We start from the raw sequence: 22,782 nt of genomic DNA, 5'->3' as shown, positions 1-22,782 counted from the left end.
ACACATTTTCTATATTTTGTAATCAATTTAAATATAATGCTGTAGCTGATGTTATAACAAAATTTGCACTGACTTACTTAGTTTTTCCCTGATAAAATTTGGTCAGCTTCTATTATATATAGCTTCAGAGTTTCACATATTTTAAAGGGGTGAAATGAAATCTCTAGGACAATGGTGTTATTTATTATGGTACGTTATCCAATTGCACTGCACCTGTCTGGATCATAGGTTTGCAATAATGCAATGAAAATGATTTGAATGGGTCATAGGTCTAATGTGTTAAGCACATAAACAAAGACTGCCCAGGGAGAGTGTTAATCCATGCTCATTAATTTTTAAATTCACATTCTGCAAGTTCATCCAAAAATTTATGAACCACATCAGAGTTTGGCTTCAACAGCAATAGAGACATACTGAAACATATGGCTGGGGGGCAAATAGAGTCCTTGGCAGTGCTCCTGCAGAGAGCCAGGTGAAGTGAAACACATCAGAACCTCCAGCATGGCCATGAGAGTTACAGCCCACAGAAGAGGAACACTTCCCAATATCTCTGAAACTGAAAGGCAAAGCAGATTCATTTTCAATTCTCCCAAAGAGAATATCCCTGCCATAGTTTAGTGGGTTCGGTTTCTCGGAGTATATCTGTAAGCATGATAACAGAAATTATGTAAAATCTACTGACCTCATTTTTCCATGTTCCATGGAAATATCACACTGTTCTCATTTAATAAATTATTCTAAAACATGCAAAACCTATTTCAAACAAAAGTATATTTCAATTTATTTAATTTTTTAATTTATTTTTTTAATTTAATAATGGTATAAACACTTTGACACTAAGATATTACTTTAATTATTTTTAATGGAAATAAGAGGATTTGATAAGGCAATTTTTAAAAAATCTTGGTTTAGCATGTGGTGATATATACGAGTCTGATTATTTTAATGTGATTTTTTTTTCCCAAGGACTATTTCCATGGAATGATAATTCACAAAGCTATGAGAATCCAAACCCAGCAGAGAGTCTGCTTGAGATTTTCTCTCTCCCTCTATCTCTTCCCCTCCCTATCTCTAAAATAAATATATAAATCTTTTAAAGAATAAAATAAAATAAAACTTCTGAGGGACAGAAGTCCAAATGCAGTTTCAGAGAGTTAAAGTCAAAGTATATGCAAAGCTGGTTCTTCTGGAGATTCCAGGGAAGATTCTGTTCCATTTCTTCTCCTTGCCTCCAGAAATCACTTGAATTTCTTTTGGTTCATGGCTTTTCTTCTATATTCAAAAGTAGAAATTGTATCACCCAGCCCTCTGTTTCCATTGTCACATCTCTGTCTCTCATTTCCCTGCCTTCTCTTCCCTCATTCCCTTATGTGATTACATAAGAACCAGCCTGATCATCTTCCAATGTCAAGATCTTTAATTTAATCACATCTGTGAACTTTATCTTTTGCCAGGTAAGGGAATTGGTTAACTGGATTCCCCCTTTGGGGGAAACATTACTCTTACTGTCAGAGGGATTATTGAACATTATCAGGTAAGAATCATGCCTTTTTGAAAGACTACAAATAATTTTTTTTTCTTTTTTTTCTTTCTTCTTTCTTTCTTTCTTTCTTTCTTTCTTTCTTTCTTTCTTTCTTTCTTTTCTTTCTTTCTTCTTTCCTCTTTCTTTTCTTTTTCTTTATTGTATGCCTTTTAAGGAAAGACGTAAAACACCAAGTGTCACAAAGCAGTTGACACATTTTTGACAAAGTTCATTTATTTTTATTTAAAATTGCATTAAAACATAATTAGATAAACTCATACTATTTTGTGACTACTTACTGCTAAGTTCTTCCTCAACTATTTTCAAAGTCCAAGTAGAACTGAGAGAACCACCTCCTCCAAGAGAAGAGAAGTCAAGAAAAGTTGGTTACTTGTCAGTCTGTATATGATCAGGTCTTTGCTTCCCTCCTTGGGGTAGACCACTATGTTGGTGACCCCCAATGAACCATACTTTCCTATATATGTGCCCCTGGCACCTTGACTGTGGGCTTGGGTATGAGTCTTATTTTGGCAAATTTGATATTAGCAAGAATGATGTAAGTAAGCACAAAATTGATGGGTGTTTGTGAACTGAGGTTTGTTCTCTTAGGAGATTCCTTCCTGTGTCTTGTAAAGAAACTTGAACTCAGTTACTACATAATGAGACTATGTATAGACAAATCTTGGATTTTAAATATTTTCTTAAAAGTTCTACCCTCCACTGGGCACCTCGCTGAATGTGAATGCATTTGGCCATTCCACATGGAGTGGAAGCACTGTTCACCTGATCACAGTCAACACCCTAGATTTCAAGAAATGATAGATCATTGCTATCATGTGCCACTAAGTTTTGAAATGTTATGGAATGCAGCAGAAGATAACAGAGATTCCTTGGAAGTATAATATTCAGTAGAAACTCTTAGTTTTCATTCAGTGCAAGGTGAGGCAAACCTAAGTGAGATATTAGAACATGACACACAAGACAAAAGATTTCTTAATAGTTAATATAAGACAGACTATAGAAGAACTCATATTTTAGCTTCCTTCCTTTCTTAAATGTGCATAAATTATCTCATGTGATTAGGACTTAAGCAAGTCCCACTGTCTGTTACCATTTCCATATGTCAAATAGATGAGGATTTGTTCTTCTATTGGAGAGTTGTTCACAGGTGGAAAATTTCACTCTTTAATTTTTTCCTCCCAATTGGGAACAAATGTTATGGAAACACTTCTCTTTAGGGGTTATAGAGATTTTCTTTTTCTTTTTCAGATTTTGTTTATTTGACAGAGAGTATCAGAGAGCACAAGTGAAGGGAACAGTAGAGGGAGCAGGAAAAGGAGGCTCTCAGTGAGCAGGAAGCCCAATGTGGGGCTCAGTCCCAGGACCCAGGAATCATGACCTGAGCTGAAGGTAGATGCTTAACTGACTGAGCCACCCAGGCACCCCTGAGATTTTCTTTAAGTTATAGAAACCATTCTGTCATTTCATTATAAAAGATAAAATGAAAGTAGATGTTTCCTCCAGGTTCAGCAACCACATATTTCAGGAAACTACTGACACTGATTCTGAGTATGAAGGACTATGTTTCTGGGAATGGGTGTTTTTTTGTTTACAACTCAGAGCCTGATATTCACATTATTAAATTTGTTGTTATTTGGTATTTACATTGTTGGTAGGTTCATAGAATATCCAATTCTATGGTCTCCCCTTATATTTGCATATCCTAGAGCACAAAATAAGAGATGCCATGTCAGGTGGTTTCAGAGTAATGTGATCTGGATACTAAACTCATCATTCTCATTCAGCCACAGGTCCACACTCTCACCTTTATGAAAGACTATTTTATTAAACAAATAAATAAAGACGGTTATAGAATCTCTATAACTTTGTAGGCCACAGTCCTTTCAGAAAAATTAATAGTTAAGTATAGTGGGTTTAATTAAAATGACAAAACACATTTGACCCAGTGTTAGAATTGTTCATTATTTACTCACATCAGTGTAGGGAGCCAACATGACGTTCATTATTTCGTAAGGCAAAGCCAGATAATTTTGTAGGACCTGCTATGTACAGAAGTCTAAGGCTCCTGGGTTAAGCAATGAAAGTGAACCCACTATATATATCTTATGTACTGACACACAGAGCAGCGTCATTACAGAGTAAAATTTAATGGTTGAAAATCTGGGTCTGGAGTTATCATACTTGGAACAATTCCCAGGTCTGCTGCTTTATCAATGAGGTTGGACAACTTATCAAAACTTCCTGTGCCTCAGTTTCTTAATTTCAAAAATGGTGTAATAGACCATGCCTCATAATACCATCATAAGTTGTAAGTGTATTCAAGCAAGTCACATAAAGCATTCTAAAAGTGACTGGCTATTAGGAACCCATTATATGTTATATATAATTATTTCTTCAATATTATTATTACTAACTTAATTGAATTATTTGGAGGAATAAAAGTGAACATGAGCTGTCTCCTAATCAAGTTTCTCCTGTCCTGAGAGACACCCATTGTTCCAGACAGATACAACTTTATTTGATACCCAGCAAGTTGTGTTTTTACCATAACTTATGAATTTCAAATCACACACATTCATTGGTTAGAGTCAGTCAGGAAAAAAGTTAAATTCATGCCACTAGAAGCATTAGTAGCCACCATCAGAAAGGATAGGATTAGAGGACCATATTAGAAAATAAAACTAAGTAAAATTTCTCAAATTCGAGCAACTGAGTGGTCTTATTCTTTTCACAGCCAGTCTTTTCTGAGCCTGTCTGGCTTCTAACATGCACTGTCAGGGTCTTTTATGAATTTTGTTGAAACTAAATTACAATAATTAGGAAAAAAAATATTAACGTTCCTTTTAAGTTTCCTTGGATTTACCACAGCAAAGTATGAGTGGCTTAAAACAGCAGCAAAAATAAGAAGTCAAGGTTTAAACAGTTTCAGACTCTCTTGAATCTCTGGGCAAGAATTGGATTCATGACTTTCTCTTAGTTTCTGGTGTTTAATCTTTCTATTTCTTCACTTGCAGCTGCATGATCCTCTCCCTATCTCTGTCATCACATAGCATTCCCCATTGTTGCCATGTCATTACAGAATGCCTTTCTTTCTTTTTTTTAAGGATTTTTATTTACTTATTTATTCATGAGAGACACAGAGAGAGAGGGGCAGAGACATAGGCAGAGGGAGAAGCAGGCTCCCCGCAAGGAGCGCAATGCGGGACTCAACCCCAGCCTATATTTATAAAGCTATGTTTTATAGAATTTTATATGTTTATAAAATTTTCTATGTTTATATAGAATTTACAGAACTTATAAAACTATGTTCAAATAACCTGAGCCAAAGGCAGATGCTCAACAACTGAGCCACCCTGGTGTCCCTTAGAATGCCTTTCTAGAAGGATCCTAGTCATGGTGGATCAGTGGCCAATACTATTCTAGTTATTAATCACACACACAATGCTCCTCATTCTCAATAAAATTACATTTTGAGGTGTAAGGATTAGGATTTAAACACGTCTTTTTTAGAGGACACAATTCAACCCATTATAGTCTTCTCTTTGTCCTTTCCCATGTGCATAATGCATCCACCTCATTCTCTTATTCCAAGATTCATGTAACCATCCCTGGCTCAACTCCACATCCAAGATCCTATCTAAATATAATCACTTTGAAAAATACCACATTTTGTTTTCTAAGTCATCTAAATCAGACTTGTCTGGCTTATCCTGAGCAACAATTCCTTTCTATCCATAAATCTGTGAGACTTAAAAAACAAGTTATCTGCTTCCAAGATAAAATGGTAGGGGAGGCATGGAATGGGCATGCTCCAATTCCAAAAAAGGAGAATTTGAAATGACAAAAAAGGGTCACTTGTCCAATGCAAGTTCACAACTCAGCAGAGCAAATCCCATATGTTTCAAAACCTGAGAATGGTTCTCTGTAGCTTGATCGTCTATCTCTGGCCTGAAGAGGCAGCCCTGCCTCCTCAGCTCTGGGCAGTGGGTAGGCTCTGGAATAAAGCACATCACCACAACCTCTGGAGCCAAGGATTTCCTGTCAGTCTGGACCTTGGCATCTGTGGCTCTCTGCCCAGAGAGTCTTCCTTCTTCAGTAAGACTTATCTCAGTTCTTTATGCAGGGTAGCAACATTTCTAGCTTCTCCAGCCACACCTTGAGCCTATTTCCAGAGGAAGTATTCTGGACGGCTGAGAATTTTCCAAATCATTAAGTGCTAGTTTCCTCTTACTCTGTAATTCCTTCTTCAATTTCTCTCTTTCTTCTCACAGTATACTATAAGCAGAAAGGAGAAACCAGGCAACACTTTCCACATTTTTCTTGAGAATTTCCTCAGCTAAATATCCATGTTGATCATTTAAAAGTCCCACTTTCCACCACTGAATAGCAGAACATAATCTAGCCAAGTTCTTTGTCACTTTATAATAAGTATCATCTTTAATTCAGGTTCCAATAACATAGTCCTTATTTCTCCTTGAGACCTCAACAGAAGCAGCTTTAACATTCATTTCTAGCAACATTCTGTTCATGATGATATATCCACTGTCTATGACAAGAGAAGCATTCTGTGCAGCTCTCTTCTTTTCTTCTTGACTCTTCTCCAGGATTGACTGTAATATCCATATTTCTACCAATATACTTTTCAATGCAGTGTAGACTTTATCACACACTTCAAAATTCTTCCAACCTCTACTCATTACCCAATTCCAAACTACTTCCATATTTTCAGCTACTTGTTACAGCATCACCATGCTCCCTGCATGACAATTTGTATTAATTTCTTAGGGCTCTGTAGCAAAGGACCATAAACTAAGGGGTTAGAACAATTGAAACTTATTGTCTCATATTGCTGGAGGCTAGAAATTCAAATTCCAGGTGCTGACAGGTCTATGATTTCTCAAAGGCTTTAAGGAGGGAATCTGTTTCATGTTTTCCCTCAGCTTCTGATGTTACCAGTAGCATTTGATGTTCTTTGACTAGCAGCTGCTTAACTCCCATATCAGCTTCCTCTTCACATGCCAACTTCCACACACATGTCTGTGTCTTCATATGGCCTCATCACTTCATCTTAATTTAACTAATTACCTATGCAACAACCTTATCTATAAACAGAGTCACATTCTGAGATAAGTGGGGGAGGATTTCAACATATCTTTTCAGGGGGGACACAATACAATTGATATCATGTCTCTAGCAGAAGAGTGAAGGGAAAATTTTGGGTCCCAACAGGAAAAACAATCCCCGACTACCACACATCTATACATTGCAGAATTTATAAAACTATGTTAGACCGGTTGAAGAGCATCCATGTCTTATCTACCATATAGACTGGCTAATATGACTGGGAAAAGATATTTCATAAAATATGAAACAGAGCACCCTCATTCACTCCTACCCAATACCCTTCTATGATTTTGTGGATTTCTGGAATCTAATAATGTTTCACATTCTTGTGTGATACAGTAGAAGAGCCCTACTGTTTGCCATTTGGCAAAGTCCATTCCTTAAGTGCTTCACAAAATGTGACTCTACTCATTCAAATAGCATCACTATCCTGAACATTTGCTGAACACAGAGAGTGGTTTTTAAGTCTTTATTTTCCTATTAGCCATCAAAATAGCATTCTCTTTTAGAAACTAAGTTAATTTAAGGGAGAAGTATCAAGAAATAATTTCAGTGTAAAGTTGGAGCACTGTTGTGACCTGGAAATAAGTGCATGAAATCATTTGTTCTAACTTCCCTAATCTCATCTTTATGGTTTTCCATGATGAGAGTTTTCTTCCTTACTCAATTTGGAACCAACTTCCATGCTTCTTACTCATAAAAATAGTGTTAATTAATCTCTTGGGCAATGTTCTCATTAAGTTTTCTTGCTACCATTTCAGTCTAAGTTGTCTTCTTCCTTTCACTCATGTCTCTTTGTACAATCAAGTTTTTCAATCATATTTAATTTTACTTTGAAACCAGAATGGGGATTCTTCAATAAGGTTCAATTTTTTTTTCTGTTATTTATGAGTTATCTGTGGTAGCCTTTCTTCTAAGTTTCTCATCCATCATGGCATACATATTTGGACAGTATAATGTGATTCTTTTTATGTGATTCTTAAAGAAAGTTTAAATACATCTGTCCAAAGACCTAAAAGGAAAGAAGGAGCAGAACCTGACCTCTCTGTCTTACCCGACATCAACTCTAATTCCCAGGGAGGAAAGACCTCTAAATGTGTGTTCCAGTTCTCATGTACATCATCCATCATCTGTTGGGATTCACTCACATGATAAAAGCATAGCCTAGATTTTTTTATCTTCTTCCCTTCAAAGATGCAAAAATTGCTTACATATTATTTTGCATTCTCAACTCTCTTTTTATGTTTAAATATGACTGGTTCTGTAATGACAAGGCAATTAGACAGTTTTTTTCATGGCCACATTTTACAGATCTTTTCAAGTGTTGCCAAGTTCTTTCACGTAGCTCAGCTTCCTTGGAACCTGTGTGATGCTGCATGTGTATGTTGTGATCTCAACCCCAAGCCCCAGCATGTGAAATATTGAGCTTTTTATTTACAACATTTTTAAAAGTTCTGAGTGTGACTCCATAGTTGACTAATAGAAAGTTAAGTACATTTTTTTTTAAATTTTTATTTATTTATGATAGTCACAGAGAGAGAAAGAGAGAGAGGCAGAGACATAGGCAGAGGGAGAAGCAGGCTCCATGCACCGGGAGCCCGACATGGGATTCGATCCCGGGTCTCCAGGATCGTGCCCTGGGCCAAAGGCAGGTGCCAAACCGCTGCGCCACCCAGGGATCCCAAGTTAAGTACATTTTATTTAAATATTTCTCTTTGAAGTTTTCTTCTATAAGGGAAAATTGAACAATTTCTTTGGATTTTTGGAATTCAAAAGAACTTTTGGAACACAGTACATTTTAAAAACAATAAAACAACACACAGAGAAAAGGAGAAAAAAAGTGAGAACTAAGTTATTATCAATTACCTTCGAAAGAAACACTTTTTATTCATAAGAAGGCAATTCACATTTTGGCAAAAGCCTATTAGGATCCTGGATTCTCTCACTATCCTATTGTATTAATTATCATTGCTGCAGAACAAATTTCCCCAAATTTGGTGGTTTAAAAACAACACATATTTTTTATCTCACAGCACTGTGTCAGAAGTCTGGTCATAGCTTGGCTGGATCTTCCGTGTAGGGCATCAGAAAGCAGCAACCAAGGTGTCAGCCAGGCTGCATCTTATCTCAAGGCTCCACTGGGGAAACCCCCCTTCCACATTCTCTAGCCTGTGGGTGGAATTTGCTTCCTGACAGTGGTAGTTCACCAAAAGCACCAGTTCCCTGCTGGTTGTTGTCACTGGCTGGACCCCCAGACCTGAACTTTACTGCTCACCTGCTTGTACTCACTGACCTTCGTACCTTTAAGCTCCTCTTTCTGGCTTTTCTCTTAACTCAAGCACAAGATATGAAGGGCATAGCATCCCATGATGGAAACAGAAACTATCCCTCAAGCAATAACTGCCTGGACAAAGAGCTCTGGCAGCCCAGACCACCCAGACCAATTAGAGATTAACTCCGACTCTGGCTTGCACAGATGTGAAGTGATCTCTCAAATGGCCGACAATTAACTTTACCTCACTGTATTGCTAAAATCTGCACCCAAGGAGGAGCACAAGTTCATTTACATAAAATGCAATGTATGTATAAGCATGTTTTCCTAAAGCACCTGCACAACTTTATTCTCACCTCTACATACAATGATAAGGCTCCAAAAGGAACCCATTCACCCTTGCTTGAGGTGTCATGCACGACTTTGGATATTATTCCCCATGATCTCCTATTTGCTACAAAAAAAAAAAAAATTCCCTTTATGGAACAACTCCACCTGGTATAGTTTCTATCTGTGACTCACCCAGGGGCAAACTCACATTAGTTTGGTTACAATGTCAGCTGGAGATGGCCTCCAGTTCGTAGTTGCCTGCCTCAGCTGTTTGTCGTGTAGGTCTTCCAGTGTAGTCAAAGTTTTCCAAAATCAGTGAGGGAAAGGTTCCGTAGAGTGTGTCAGCTTTCTGACAGGCCTATGATGTAACATAATCATGGAAGTGAAATCTCATTTCTTTGCCATATTTTATTCATTAGAAGCAAGTTAGAGATCCCTCGAACACTCAAGAGGAGGGAAGAATATAGAAGCATAAACACCCAGGGATGGAGATCAAAGGAGTAGGTGAGGGCATGCATACCATGTAGGGGAATGGACCAGAATACTTGAATCTTTTGGACATCTTTGGCTAAATATCAAAAATTTGATATTTGTGAAGCCCATAAGCTAAGACTGAATAGATTAATATATTAATCTTAATAATTTAAAAACAATAGATTCTTCTTATTTAAAACAAGTGAGCAAACATTTCAGAATTCTATGAGACAAACATTTGTCAAAGGATTTTCTATGACAAACCCTTTATCTTATATTCAAGCTCTATTTAATGATATACTGCCACTAACTGGATTTCTAGTACTGAGATCTGAGATCTTTCTCTTTCAAGTGCCTGAAACATTTGAGCAGAACTAGAAAATTCATTTTACCCCATCCTCTTATCCCAGGCACCCTGCCATCATCCTGCTTTTTTATTGCATGTGTAAACACATTGTCTCCAATCCAGCTCTGTGAGGACAATCTTCATTGTTTTTGCCACAAACTGCTGGGATGATAGGCAGGAGGGGCATGTAGTGTACTTTGTATTTTAACATTGAGAATAGTGAAAAGCATGTTTCCCCTGTCCTTTAAAAAAAGATAGTACGAGAGAGAACACATGTGATATTTTCATGAGGCAGCATGAAGTCTAAGATCTTTGAAGTATCTCATACTTTCATGTATTCCTTTTTGTAGGCATCATGTAAATTCTGTAAGAGAACTAGAACAAACTCTTTGCCACTGCATGGCCTTGTATGGTTGGCAGTGGATCGAGTTTTAGGTTCACACATGGACTTTTCTAAGCATCCCCTGATTTATCAATTTAATGAGTTTTAATTTAAATGACAACTTTTTGGGGCCACCTGGCTGGCTGTCAATTAAGCATCTGCCTTCTGCTCAGGTCATGACCCCAGGGGCCTGGGATCAAGCCCCATGTTATTTTCCCTGCTCAGCAAGGAGCATGCTTCTTCCTCCTACTCATGCCCTCTCTCTCTCTCTCTCTCTCTCTCTCTCTTTCTCTCAAATAAATAAAATCTTTGAAAACATAATAAATGAAAACACTTTCAATTTCCTGTATGCCTTTTTGCTTTTCTGTTTAAATTCTTCGGTTGTTCATTTATATCCCCCTGTATTTGGTTTTATGATTTTTTTATTTTTTTATTTTTATTTATTTATTTATTTTATTTTTTTTGCCATTGCTCTGTGTCTTTGAGGACTCTTCCCAGCCAACTCCTGGAAAACCGTTGAGGTTGCTTGGGCACAGGAATTAGGTCACTTCTTGATATGCAAATAAAGCAGATGTAAAGAGGGTCCTTACTTATTTCATGAGTGTTTCTTTTGGGGGGGGTATGGGAATGTTAGTTTGAAGACCCATCTTTTGATAGCATTTGGGGGTGGGTATGAGTACAGAGGTGTGTGACGTTGGGGCAAATCACCTGTCACCAACATGTGTCTAGGCAAAATGGCAGGAGAGAGGGCTTTCTGAAAAGGATCGTTTGATGTGACACTAAATACAGGGCCGACTCTCTCTGGAAGCTGTAGACTGTAAGAGTGGTGCCAAGCCTCCACCTGTAGCAAGAGTTAGGGCTCCCTGGAAAAGAGAAAGATAGGATGTAGCTCTCTGGCCCAAGAGAAGTCCTTTCAGGTCCCCAGCTATTTTCTGTGATCTTTGTTGGACTTTCAGAGCACACTTCTAGCAGAACTCCCTAGGAGGTGTCAGAATGACAAAGAAATGCAAAAACCTCAGGAGTTAAGGATTTTAAGAGAACAAAGGGAATGCAGCAGCTAACAAGTCTCTAGCCTAAGAATATCAGAGACAAAAAAATCAGTGATAAAACTCTTGTTGCAGAACTCCCGGTGCTGTTTCAAAAGTGAGGAGGGCCCTTAGCTGAGATGAGGAGGCCAGGACCCCTCCAGTTCGTACTGGAGCATGCCCATATCCTCTCCTGGTTGGGCAGTTACCTCTCTTTCAATATAATATTAAAGTTGCCCTGGGAGGAACACAAGTATCATTGCCATAACAAGATGCACGTACAGACATATTTTCTAAGTATCTGTGCAACTTTATGCCTCTGTTTACCTGTGATGACAAAGCTTCTCTTTCTGAATATTTATCATAATCCTAAATAAAAGTAAGTCATTCATTCCTGCTCCAGGAAGTCAGGGCTTTGGAAGTGATCCTATGATCTCCTTATTTACGGCAAATAAGGTTTCCTTTGTGTGAGGACATCACCTGGTGTAGTCTCTACCTGTAATTCACCAAGGGGAGAAGTCAGTCACAAAACTGTTGGCTGACAAAAGCCCATGTCTGGTCTGTAGAGGTCTCTTCATTGTGTTGGATAACTGCGGCCACAGTGCGGAATATGGATTATATCATTCCACTCTAGAATCCTTCTAGAATCCTCAGGAAGGTCTGTGAGCTTGAAAGGTTGCATCTGCTACTGGACCACTGGACAGAGGGAAAAAAAGGTTGGCGGACATATCTGAGCATTTTAAATATATGTGCTTTAAAGTATTTTTCTTAAATTCCTTCAGCATAACATGTATTCTTTGTTGAATTTACTTACTTTTCACAATGTAACTTCCTAACATTTTGAAATTTTAGTTTACAATTTTAAAAATATATATTTTATTTATTTATTCATGAGAGACACAGAGAGAGGCAGAGGCAGGAGAAGGGGGAGAAGCAGGTGCCTTGCGGGCAGCATGATGTGGGACTGGATTCCAGGACCCCAGGACCCCAGGATCAATCACAACCCGAGCCAAAAGCAGATGCTCAACCACTGAGCCACTCAGGTGTCCCTTAGTTTATAATTTCCTCTTGCTTAGGATCTTCCTTTCTGTGTGTGTGTGTGTGTGTGTGTGTGTGTGTGTGTGTGTGATGGATTTTTCACACTTTTTCTATCTAGGCTCAGACTTCCCTGACCTTCTCTATGCCAACATTCCTAATTCTACCCCTGGCCTACCCTGAAGCATAAAACCCAGATGATGGAGGTACAAATAGTTCTGCTCCTAAGTCACTGAGTAACTTGGCACAGATTCTAATTGTGTGATTATTTTTTCCCTCAGATTTTAACTCAGGTAATAGCTGGATATGTTGGTTTCTAGTTCTTGCAGCAGAAAGTGACAATAATTTTGTTCCCCTGTGTTTAAATTTGAGGGGAGTTGGAATATAAGCAGTTGTCACCTATAAGCCTCTTCCTATTCACTGTGATTTACTGGATTTTTTAGTCTAGTCATCCTTGAAGTTCCAAAATAGTATCATATTGTGCTTTTGATGTGCAGATTCTTAATGATTAATGATTTGGGGCATCTTTTCATGTTTTTCAGTCATTTTTTTTCTCTTTTTGGAGACACGAGCATTCAGATTCGTTGCCCATATTTGAATCAGGTGTCTTTTTATTTGAGTTGTGTTAGCTCTTTTTAAATTGTAGGTAAAAAAAAAATAATAATTATAATAATAAAATAAATTGTAGGTAAGTCCTTTATCAGGTATATGATTAGCAATTATTTTCTCTGATTCTGTGAACTTTTACTTTTTTAGTAGTGCCCTTTAAAGCAGAAAGTTTTGTTTTTTTTTTTAATTTTGATGAGTCAAATTCAGCAATTTTTTCTTTTGTTGATCTTGGATTGTTGCCATACCCAATCAGTTGCTAAAGTCCAAAGTCATAAGGATTTATCTATTTATTTTTTAAATAGTTTTATTGTTTTACCTTTCACATTTAAGTTTTTGATAAATTTCAAGTTAATTTTTTTGTATGCTATTAGAAAGGGATCCACCTTTTTCTTTTGCATGTGTTAATCCACTTGACCCAGTACAATATGTTGAAAAGACTATTCTTTGTCCGTTCAAAGATCCTGGCACCACTGTTAAAAAATAAGTTAATCATAGATGTACAGTTTTATTTCCAGACCTTCAATTCAATTACATTAATATATAGGTCTATCCTAGTATCTGTACCACTCTGTCTTGATTCCCATTATTGGTTTGGAAATCAAGAAATTTGAGTCCTCCTTTATGTTGTTCTTTCCCAGGATTGTTTTAACTCTCCTGAGTCCCTTGCAATTCCATATGGACTTTTATAATATTGAGCAATTTTTTACAAAAAGTCAGAATTCTAATAGAGATTGAGTTAAGTCTATAGATCAGCTTGAGAGTATTGCTGTCTTAATATCAATTCTTCTGATGCATGGGATGTTTTTCCATTTATTTAGATCATCTTTACTTTCAATGACATTTTATAGTTTCCCCTATGCTTTGTACTTTTTTGTTTCATTTATTCCTAAGTATTTTATTCTTTTTCAAAGTAATTGCAAATAAGATTGTTTTCTTACTTCCGTTTCATATTGTTCATTATTATTATATAGAGACTGCATAGATTTTTTTTATTGACATTGTATTCTGCAACCTTGATGGACATGTTGCTTAGTTGTAACAGCTTTTTAGTTGGTTTCTTAAGATTTCTATATATAAGGACATGTCGTCTGTAAATTGAGATTCTTTGACTTTCTTTTCCAAACTGAAGCCTTTTTATTTATTTTTCTTCCCTATAACTTTGTCAAGAACTTCCAGTACAGGTGAATAAAAATAGCAAGAACAACATTTTTGTCTTGTTCTTCGTTTGAAAGCAAACAACCTTTCACCATTACATGTGATGTTAGGTTTGTCATAGATACTCTATTAGGTTAAATTTCTTCCTCCTATTTGTAATAGGTATGTATATTGCATGCTTTTATCATGAAAGGATATAATGGCATTTCAAATGCTCTTTCTGCATAAGTTAGATTATTATTTTATTTTTGGTTTTTTATTCTAATGACATGGTATGTTGAATTAATTTATATTTGGATGTTAAGCCAACCTTGCATCCTGGTATAAATCACACCTAACCAAGGCGTATAATTATTTTTACATCTTGACTAATTTGGTTTGCAAATACTTTGCTAAACATTTTTGCATTCAAATTCATAAGAAGTTATTCTGTAGTATTATTATCTTATGATGTATTTGGTTTTTATATATGATTAATACTGACCTTTTAGATGAGTAACATGAGTACTTTTGGTGGTTTTTAAGGCAAGGACATTTTTGAGAAAAATCTAAAAATTAAATCCATTACATTGTCAGCTTTATTTCTATCAATAAGTTTTCAAGTTTAATACCTACCTTACATGCCTGAGCTTCCTTCCATCTTTGGGTCTTAATTCAATGCATGGTGATTTTATCAGTTAGTCAGCATTCTCCAGAGAAACAGAAACAATAGGGTACATTGATACCTACATCCATGTCTTTGATACTATTTCTACCTTTACCTATTTGTATACCTACATCTATCCATCCATTCATATCTATCATCTATTTATCTATCCAACAAGAGATTTATTTATTTATCATTAATTAATTAATTAATTAATTTGAGACAGTGTGGGATAGAGAAAGCGAGATGCTAGCGACAAGCAGACTCCGTGCTGAGTATGGAGACTGATATGGAGCTTGATCCCATGACCCTGAGATCACGACCTGAAACAAAATCAGTAGTCAGAGACTTAATTGCCTGAGCACTCAGGTGCCCCTCGAGAGATTTATTTTTAAGGAAATGGATCATGGAATTTATGTAGCATCTGGCAAATCTGAAATTCAGGGCAAGCTGGCAGACTGAGATGTCAAAGGAGTTCTCGAATCCAGATTTGAAAGGATATGAATCTCATAGGATTTCGATACTGTAGTCTTGAGGCTAAATTTCTTGTCCTTTGGAAAATCTCTGTCTTTCTTTTAAGACCTTCAACTGATTGGATGAGGCTTCCCTGTATTATGGAGGATAATCTGCTTTCACTCAGAATCTGCTGGTTTAAATGTTAATAACATCTAAAAAATAACTTCACAGCAACATCCAGACTAGTGTTTGATCAACTGGGCACCATAGTCTGGCCAAGTAGACAAATGATATTAATCATCACAGCAGTTTTTCTCTTTTCTGAACACCTATAACACTCATTGTATTGTCAACAACTGTTAATTACACCAAATTACATCCTGTCTTAGTGTGATTAAACTAATTTATGCACACACTTCTGTGTGAAACAAGGTAAAATAGCATCGAACTACGTGTCTGTATTCCTAATCTTAAGGATTACTGACTACATGCATCTTTAATGTGTATTATGTTCCTGATCACAAATGTTCAAAAGATCCTTAATGCCTAATGAATCAGTTTTCTTTTTTTGGTGCTATACATCAAGATTTATCAAATTATGACCCATAAGTCAAATTCATATTGCAGTTTTTGTAAATAATATTTTATTAGAGCACAGAATTCTCATTAATTTCATACTCTCAACTGTAATATTCATGATGTAACTACAGAGTTGAATCATTGGAATAGAGAAAGTTTATTCTATTGGAATAGAGAGAGTTTATCCAAAATATTCTGTCTTAACTGAAAAAGTTTGCCAACCTCTATTGTTCACTAAAGCACTGACCCATTATTTCAGAACTCTACTGTCCATATTTTGCAATAATTGTAGTTAATCACATTTTTGCCTTTCACCCACAATTTCCTCTGCAGGGACATTCTAACTCTGTCTCATTGACTTACAGACCAAAATTATACTTTTTAGCATGCTCGTCTCAGGTAATATCTCAATTCCCAGTGCCTTTTCTTATATCTCTGGAGAGAAATTAGTCTTTTTTTCCTCTCATCTTCTTACCAGTGGTTACTAAAATATGTCTATTTTATGAACTTTGTTGTACCTTTTATTTTACTACTTCATTTTATTTCTTTTTAAAAAAGTATTTTTAAATTAAATTCAATTAGTTAACATACAGTGTATTATAAGTTTCAGAAGTACAGGTCAGTGATTCACCAGTCTTATATAACACCCACTGTTCATTACATGATATGTCCTCCTTAATTTCCATCACCCAGTTACCCCATTCCCTAACCCATTCCCCTCCAGCAATCCTCACTTTGCTTCCTATGATTAACAGTCTCTTATGGTTTGTCTTTCTCTTATTTCATCTCGTTTTATTCCCCCCCTTTCCCCTATGATCCTCTTTTTTTATTTCTTGAATTCCCCATGTGAGTCATATCATATGATAATTGTCTTTCTCTGATTGACTTATTTCAGTTATCATAGTATTCTCTAGTTACATCCAAGTCTTTGCAAATGGGAAGGTTTCATTTTTTTTGATGGCTGAGCAGTATTCCATTGTATATTTATACCATATTTCTTTATCCATTCACCTGTCAATGGATATCTGGGCTCTTTCTATATTTTGGCTATTGTGGACATTGCTGCTAAAAATATTGGGGTGCAGGTGCCCCTCGAGATCACCGTATTTGTATCTTTAGGGTAAATACCTAGTAGTGCAATTGCTGGTTCATAGAGTGTCTCTATTTTTAACTTTTTGAGGAACCTCCGTACTGTTTTCCAGAATGACTACAGCATCTTGCATTCCCACCAACAGTTACAGGTTTTTCCTTTCTCTGCATCCTGATCAACATCTATCATTTCCTGACTTGTTAATTTTAGCCATTCTGACTGGTGTGAGGTATTATATCATTGTTGTTTTGATTTGTATTTTCCTGATGTCAAGTGATGTTGAGCATTTTTTCAGGTGTCTGTTGACTATTTGTAGGTTTTCTTTGGAGAAATATTTCTTCATGTCTTCTGCCTATTTCTTCATTGGAAGATTTGTTCATTGGATGTTGAATTTGGTAAGTTCCTTACAGAATTGGATACTAGCCTTTAGCCTTTTATATGATATAACATCTGCAAATATCTTCTCCCATTCTGTCAGTTGTTTTTGGTTTTGTTGACTGTTTCCTTTGCCTTACAAAAGCTTTTTATTTTGATGTCTCAGTAGTTCATTTTTGCTTTTGTTTCCCTTGTCTTTGGAGATGTGTCTATCAAGACGTTGCTGTGGCCAAAGTCACAGAGGTTACTGCCTCAGTTCTCTTCTAGGGTTTAATGAATTTCTGTCTCACATTTAGGTCTTCCATCCATTTTGAGTCCATTTTTGTGTATGATGTAAGAGAATGATCCAGCTTAATGCTTCTGCATGTGACTGTCCAATTTTCCCAACACCATTTGTTTAGAACACTGCCTTTTTTCCATTGGATCTTCTTTCCTGCTTTGTTGAAGATTAGTTGACCATAGAGTCGAGGATCTATTTTAGGGTTCTCTCTTCTGTTCCATTGATCTGTGGGGTCTGTTTTTGTGCCCGTATCATACTGTCTTGATTATCAAAGCTTTGCAATAGAGCTTAAAGTCCAGAATTGTGATGCCCCTAGCTTTGGTTTTCTTTTTCAACATTCCTTTGGCTATTTGGGGTCTTTTCTGGTTCCATACAAATTTTAGGATTATTTGTTGCAGCTCAGCTAAAAAAAGTTGGTGATATTTTGATAGGGATTACACTGAGTGTATATATTGCTCTAGGTAACATAGACATTTTAGCAATATTTGTGAGCATGGGAAATTTTTCCATTTCTTTGTGTTTGCCTCAATCTATTTCATGAGTGTTCTATATTTTTCTGAGTACAGATCCTTTGCCTATTTTATTAGGTTTATTCCTATGTATCTTATAGTTTTTGTGCAATTGTAAATGAGATTGACTCCTTAATTTCTCTTTCTTCTATCTCATTGGTAGTATACAGGGATGCAAATGATTTCTGTGTATTGATTTTATAACCTGCCACTTTGATGAATTCCCGTATGAACTCTAGTAATTTTGGAGTAAAGTCTTTTGGATTTTCCACATACAGTATCATGTCATCTGTGAAGAGTGAAAGTTTGACTTATTTTTTGCCTATTCAGATATCTTTTATTTATTTTTGCTGTATGACCGCTGAGACTAGAACCTCTACTACCATGTGTTTGTTTGGTTTTTTAAGATTTTATTTATTTATGAGAAAGAGAGAGACAGACACAAAGACACAGGCAGAGGGAGAAGCAGGCTCCATGCAGGAAGCTTGATGTGACACTCAATCCCAGGACTCTGGGATCACTGCCAGAGCCAGAGGCAGATGTTCAACTACTGAGCCACCCAGGCCCCCCTCTACTACCATGTTGAACAACAGTGGTGGTAGAGGACATCCCTGCTATGTTCCTTACATTAGGGGAAAATCTCTAAGAAAATGATATTTGCTGTGGGCTTTTTGTTTATGGCTTCTATGATATTGAGGCATGGTCCCTCTATCCCTACACTATGAAGAGTTTTAATCTAGAAATGATGCTATAATTTGTCAAATGCTTTTTCTGCATACATTGAGAAGATCATATGGTTCTTATCCTTCCTTATAGTAATGTACTCTATCACATTGATTAGTGGATGTTAAACCAACTTTGCAGCCCAGGAATAAATTCCTCTTGGTCATGATGAATAACTCTTTTCATGTACTGTTGAATAGTATTGGCTGGAATTTGGGGAAAATTTTGGCGTCCATATTCATCCGGGTTATTGGTTTGTAATTCTTCTTTTTGATGGGGTCTTTGTCTGGTTTTGGGATTAAGGTAATGCTGGCCTCAAAGAAAGAGTTGGTAAGTTTTTCTTTCATTTCTATTTTTTAAACCACTTCAAATGAATAAATATTATTCCTTTATTTTATTTTTTTAAAGATTTATTTATTTATTTATTTATTTGAGACACAGAGAGAGGCAGAGACACAGGCAGAGGGAGAATCAGGCTCCTCACAGGGAGCCCAGTGTGGAACTCCATCCTGGATCCTGGGATCATGCCCTGAACCAAAGGCAGACACTCAACCACTGAGCCATCCAAGTGTCCCTGTATCATTTCTTTAAATGTTTAGTAGAATTCCCCTGGGAAGCCATCAGCCTTGGATTCTTATTTGTTGGGAGATTTTTGATTACTAATTTAATTTCTTTGCTGGTTTTGGGTCTGTTCAGGTTTAATATTTCTTCCTGTTTCATTTTTGGTAGTTTATACACCTCTAGAAATGCATCTATTTTTTCCAGATTGCCTTATCTGTTGGATTATAGTTGTTCATAATATGTTCTCATAATTGTATTTCTTTGATGTTGGTTGTAATCTCTCCTCTTTCATTAATGATTTTATTGATTTGAGTCCTTTCTCTTTTCTTTTTGAAAAGTCTGGCTATGGTTTTATCATCTTATTAATTCTTCCAAAGAACCAGGTCCTAGTTTTGTTGATCTGTTCTACTGTTCTTTTCATCCTATTTCATTGAGTTCTGCTCTAATATTTATTAATTTTAATCTCCTGCTTGGTTTAGGCTTTATTTGCTATTCTTTTCCCAGCTCCTTTAGGTAGATGTTTAGGTTGTGTATTTGAGACTTTTCTTATTCTTGTGAGAGGCTTTTACTTCCCTCTTAGGACTGCCTTTGCTGTATCACAAGGGTTTTGAACAGTTGTATACTCATTTTTATTTATTTCCATGAATTTTTAAAATTCTTTAATTTCCTGGTTGACCCACTCATTATTTAGTAGAATGTACTTTAACCTCCAAGTATTTGAGTTCCTTCCAAATCTCCTTATTGTGATTGAGTTCAAGTTTCAAAGCACTGTGCTCTGAAAATATGCAGGGAACGACCCTAGTCCTTTGGTGCCAGTTCAAACATGATTTATGACCTCATATGTGATCTATTCTGGAGAATGTTTCATATGACCTCAAGAAGAATGTGTAGTCTGTTGCTTTAGGATGAAATGCTCTGATTATATCTGTGAAGTCCATCTGGTCCAGTGTGTCATCAAAAGTCCTTGTTTCCTTGTTGATCTTCTGCTTAGATGTCTGTCCATTGTTGTGAGGGGGGTGTTAAAGTACCCTACTATTATTGTATTATTATCAAGGTGTTTCTTTAATTTTGTTATTAATTGGTTTATACAATTGCTGCCCCATGTTATGGGTATAAATATTTACAGTTGTTAGATCTTGTTGGATAGACTCTTTAATTATGATATAATGTCCTTCTTCTTTTATTATAGTGTTTGGTTTAAAATCTAGATTGTCTGATATAAAGATTGCTACCCCAGCTTTGTTTTGATGTCCATTAGTATGATAAGTGGTTTCTGCCCCTTCAGTTTCCATCTGGAGGTGTCTGGGTCTCCAGTGAGTCTCTTGGAGGAAGCATATGGATGGGTCATGATTTTAATCTGATCTGATACCCTGTGTCTTTTGATTGGGGCCTTTAGTCCATTTTCATTCAGAGTAACTATTGAAAAATCTGAATTTAGTGCCATTGTATTACCTGTGAAATCATTGTTTCTGTAGATTGTCTCTGTTCCTTCCTGGTTTCTGGTTACTTTTCGGCTCTCTTTGTTTAAAAAAAAAAAAAAAATTCCTTTAGTATTTTTTGCAGGGCTGCTTTAGTGATTACAAATTCTTTCAGTTTCTGTTTGTCTTGTAAGCTTTTTATCTCTCTTCCTATTTTGAATGACATTTTTGCTGATTAAAGTATTCTTGGCTGTTATTTTTCTCATTCAGTACCCTTTCTGGCCTGCCAGGTCTCTGCTGATAGGTCTACTGTCAGTCTAATGTTTATACCTTTGTAGGTTAAAGACCCCTTGTCTTGTCTCATGCTGCTTTCAGGATTTTCTCTTTGTCTCTGAGATTTGCAAGCTTCAATATTATATGCCAAGGTGTTGACCTGTATTGATTTTGAAGGGGGTTCCCTGTGCCTCCTGGACTCAAATGCCTGTTTTCTTCTCCAGATTAGGGAAGTTCACTGCTATCATTTGCTCCAATATGCCTTCTGTCTCTCTCCCTCTCTCTGTTTCCTCTTCTTTGGGGATCCCAATTATTCTAATGTTGTTTCTCTCTCTCTTTTTAATGTTGTTTCTCTTTATGGTATCAGTTATCTCTCAAATTCTCCTTTCATGATCCAGTAGTTGTTTATCTCTCATTTTCCTAAGCTTCTTTATTCTTCATTTTGTCTTCCTTATTACTACTTCTCTCTTCTGCCTCATTTTTTTCCCAGCAGTTAGAGCCTCTATTTCTTATTGCATCTCACTAACAAGCTTTTTTATCCAGAAAGGGATTCTCTAGTGTCTCCTATACTTTTTTTTTTTCAAGTTCACATATTATCTTTATAATCATTAGTTTGAACTCTAGTTCTGACATCTTACTTATATCCATATGGCTTAGGTCCCTGCAGTCATTAGTGCCTTTTGTTCTCTCTTTTTTTAGGTGAGTTTTTCCATTCTGTCATCCTGTCCAGGAAAGAATAGATGAAAAAGAGAACAAAATACTAAAATAGCAATAATGACCTCTGAGAAATATACACTAAACCAATCAGAAGAGACCAAAAAAAGGAAAAAAATCAATTTAAAAAATACCAAGAAAAAAAGAGAATATAGTCCAACAGATGAACAGAACAGAGCAATACACTGGACCCTGTGTGCATTTTGCTGTTTATTAAAAAACTAGATCTAAAATCATAAAGAAAGAAAAACATATATATGTGCAAAAAATTAAGCACATTGATAGGACAGGTTGTAACTGTAAAAATGAAAAGGAACAGACCAAATTAAGAAGAAGAAGAAGAAGAAGAAGAAGAAGAAGAAGAAGAAGAAGAAGAAGAAATCTAAAAAAAAAGGGGAATAGAGCAATATACTACATCCTGACTGCATTTTGGTCTGTTAGAAGAACCTACATCCCAAAATCATAAAGAAAGAAAATCTTATATATATATATATGATATATAAATCTTATATAAGATAAGATATATAAATCTTATATATATACATCTTATATATATCTATATACAAAAATAAAATTAAATACATTGAAAAGATAGAATATAACTGTAGAAATGAAAATGTAAAAAAAGTTTTTAACAAAATAATAGAAAAAGACAAAAAAGAGAGATTATCATACATGTGAAGAAAATAGAGCAATACACTAGTTTCTGGATGTATTTTGGTTGTTTATTACAAGAAACTGCATCTTAAAATTGTCAAAAAGAAAAAAAAACATGTTTACAAAAATAGAATTAAATACAATGAAAGAATAGAATGTAAGTGTACAAAAAAGAAAATTATAGAAGATCTTTTAAAAAGAGTTGA

At 36.0% G+C, this 22,782-nt stretch overlaps 2 long non-coding RNA genes across 4 annotated transcripts in view; one reads left to right on the top strand and one right to left on the bottom strand.

Annotated features, from left to right (window-relative positions):
• Positions 1–1,645: 1,645 nt before the first annotated feature.
• On the bottom strand, positions 1,646–12,136 carry LOC112661462 (uncharacterized). 3 transcript variants are annotated; one of them, XR_003137730.3, is made up of 3 exons: positions 11,993–12,136; positions 9,478–9,627; positions 1,646–1,689 (listed from the first exon to the last, which is right to left on the bottom strand). It is a non-coding gene; the product is annotated as an uncharacterized LOC112661462 (long non-coding RNA). The 3 variants fall into 3 exon arrangements; XR_003137728.3 differs by having other exon boundaries at positions 11,824–12,120; XR_003137729.3 differs by lacking the exon at positions 1,646–1,689 and adding an exon at positions 1,821–1,878 and having other exon boundaries at positions 11,824–12,121.
• An 8-nt stretch (positions 12,137–12,144) lies between these two features.
• The window catches only part of LOC112661461 (uncharacterized), a 71,774-nt gene continuing 61,136 nt past the window's right edge, over positions 12,145–22,782 (top strand). Inside the window, exon 1 of the long non-coding RNA XR_003137726.3 lies at positions 12,145–12,212. This is a non-coding gene — a long non-coding RNA (uncharacterized LOC112661461). The remainder of the gene's footprint in view (positions 12,213–22,782) is intronic.

The sequence above is a fragment of the Canis lupus genome, chromosome 18 (assembly GCF_003254725.2).
Source record: "Canis lupus dingo isolate Sandy chromosome 18, ASM325472v2, whole genome shotgun sequence".
In the NCBI taxonomy this organism is placed as follows: domain Eukaryota; kingdom Metazoa; phylum Chordata; class Mammalia; order Carnivora; family Canidae; genus Canis; species Canis lupus.
This window is presented reverse-complemented; position numbering and strand designations above follow the sequence as displayed.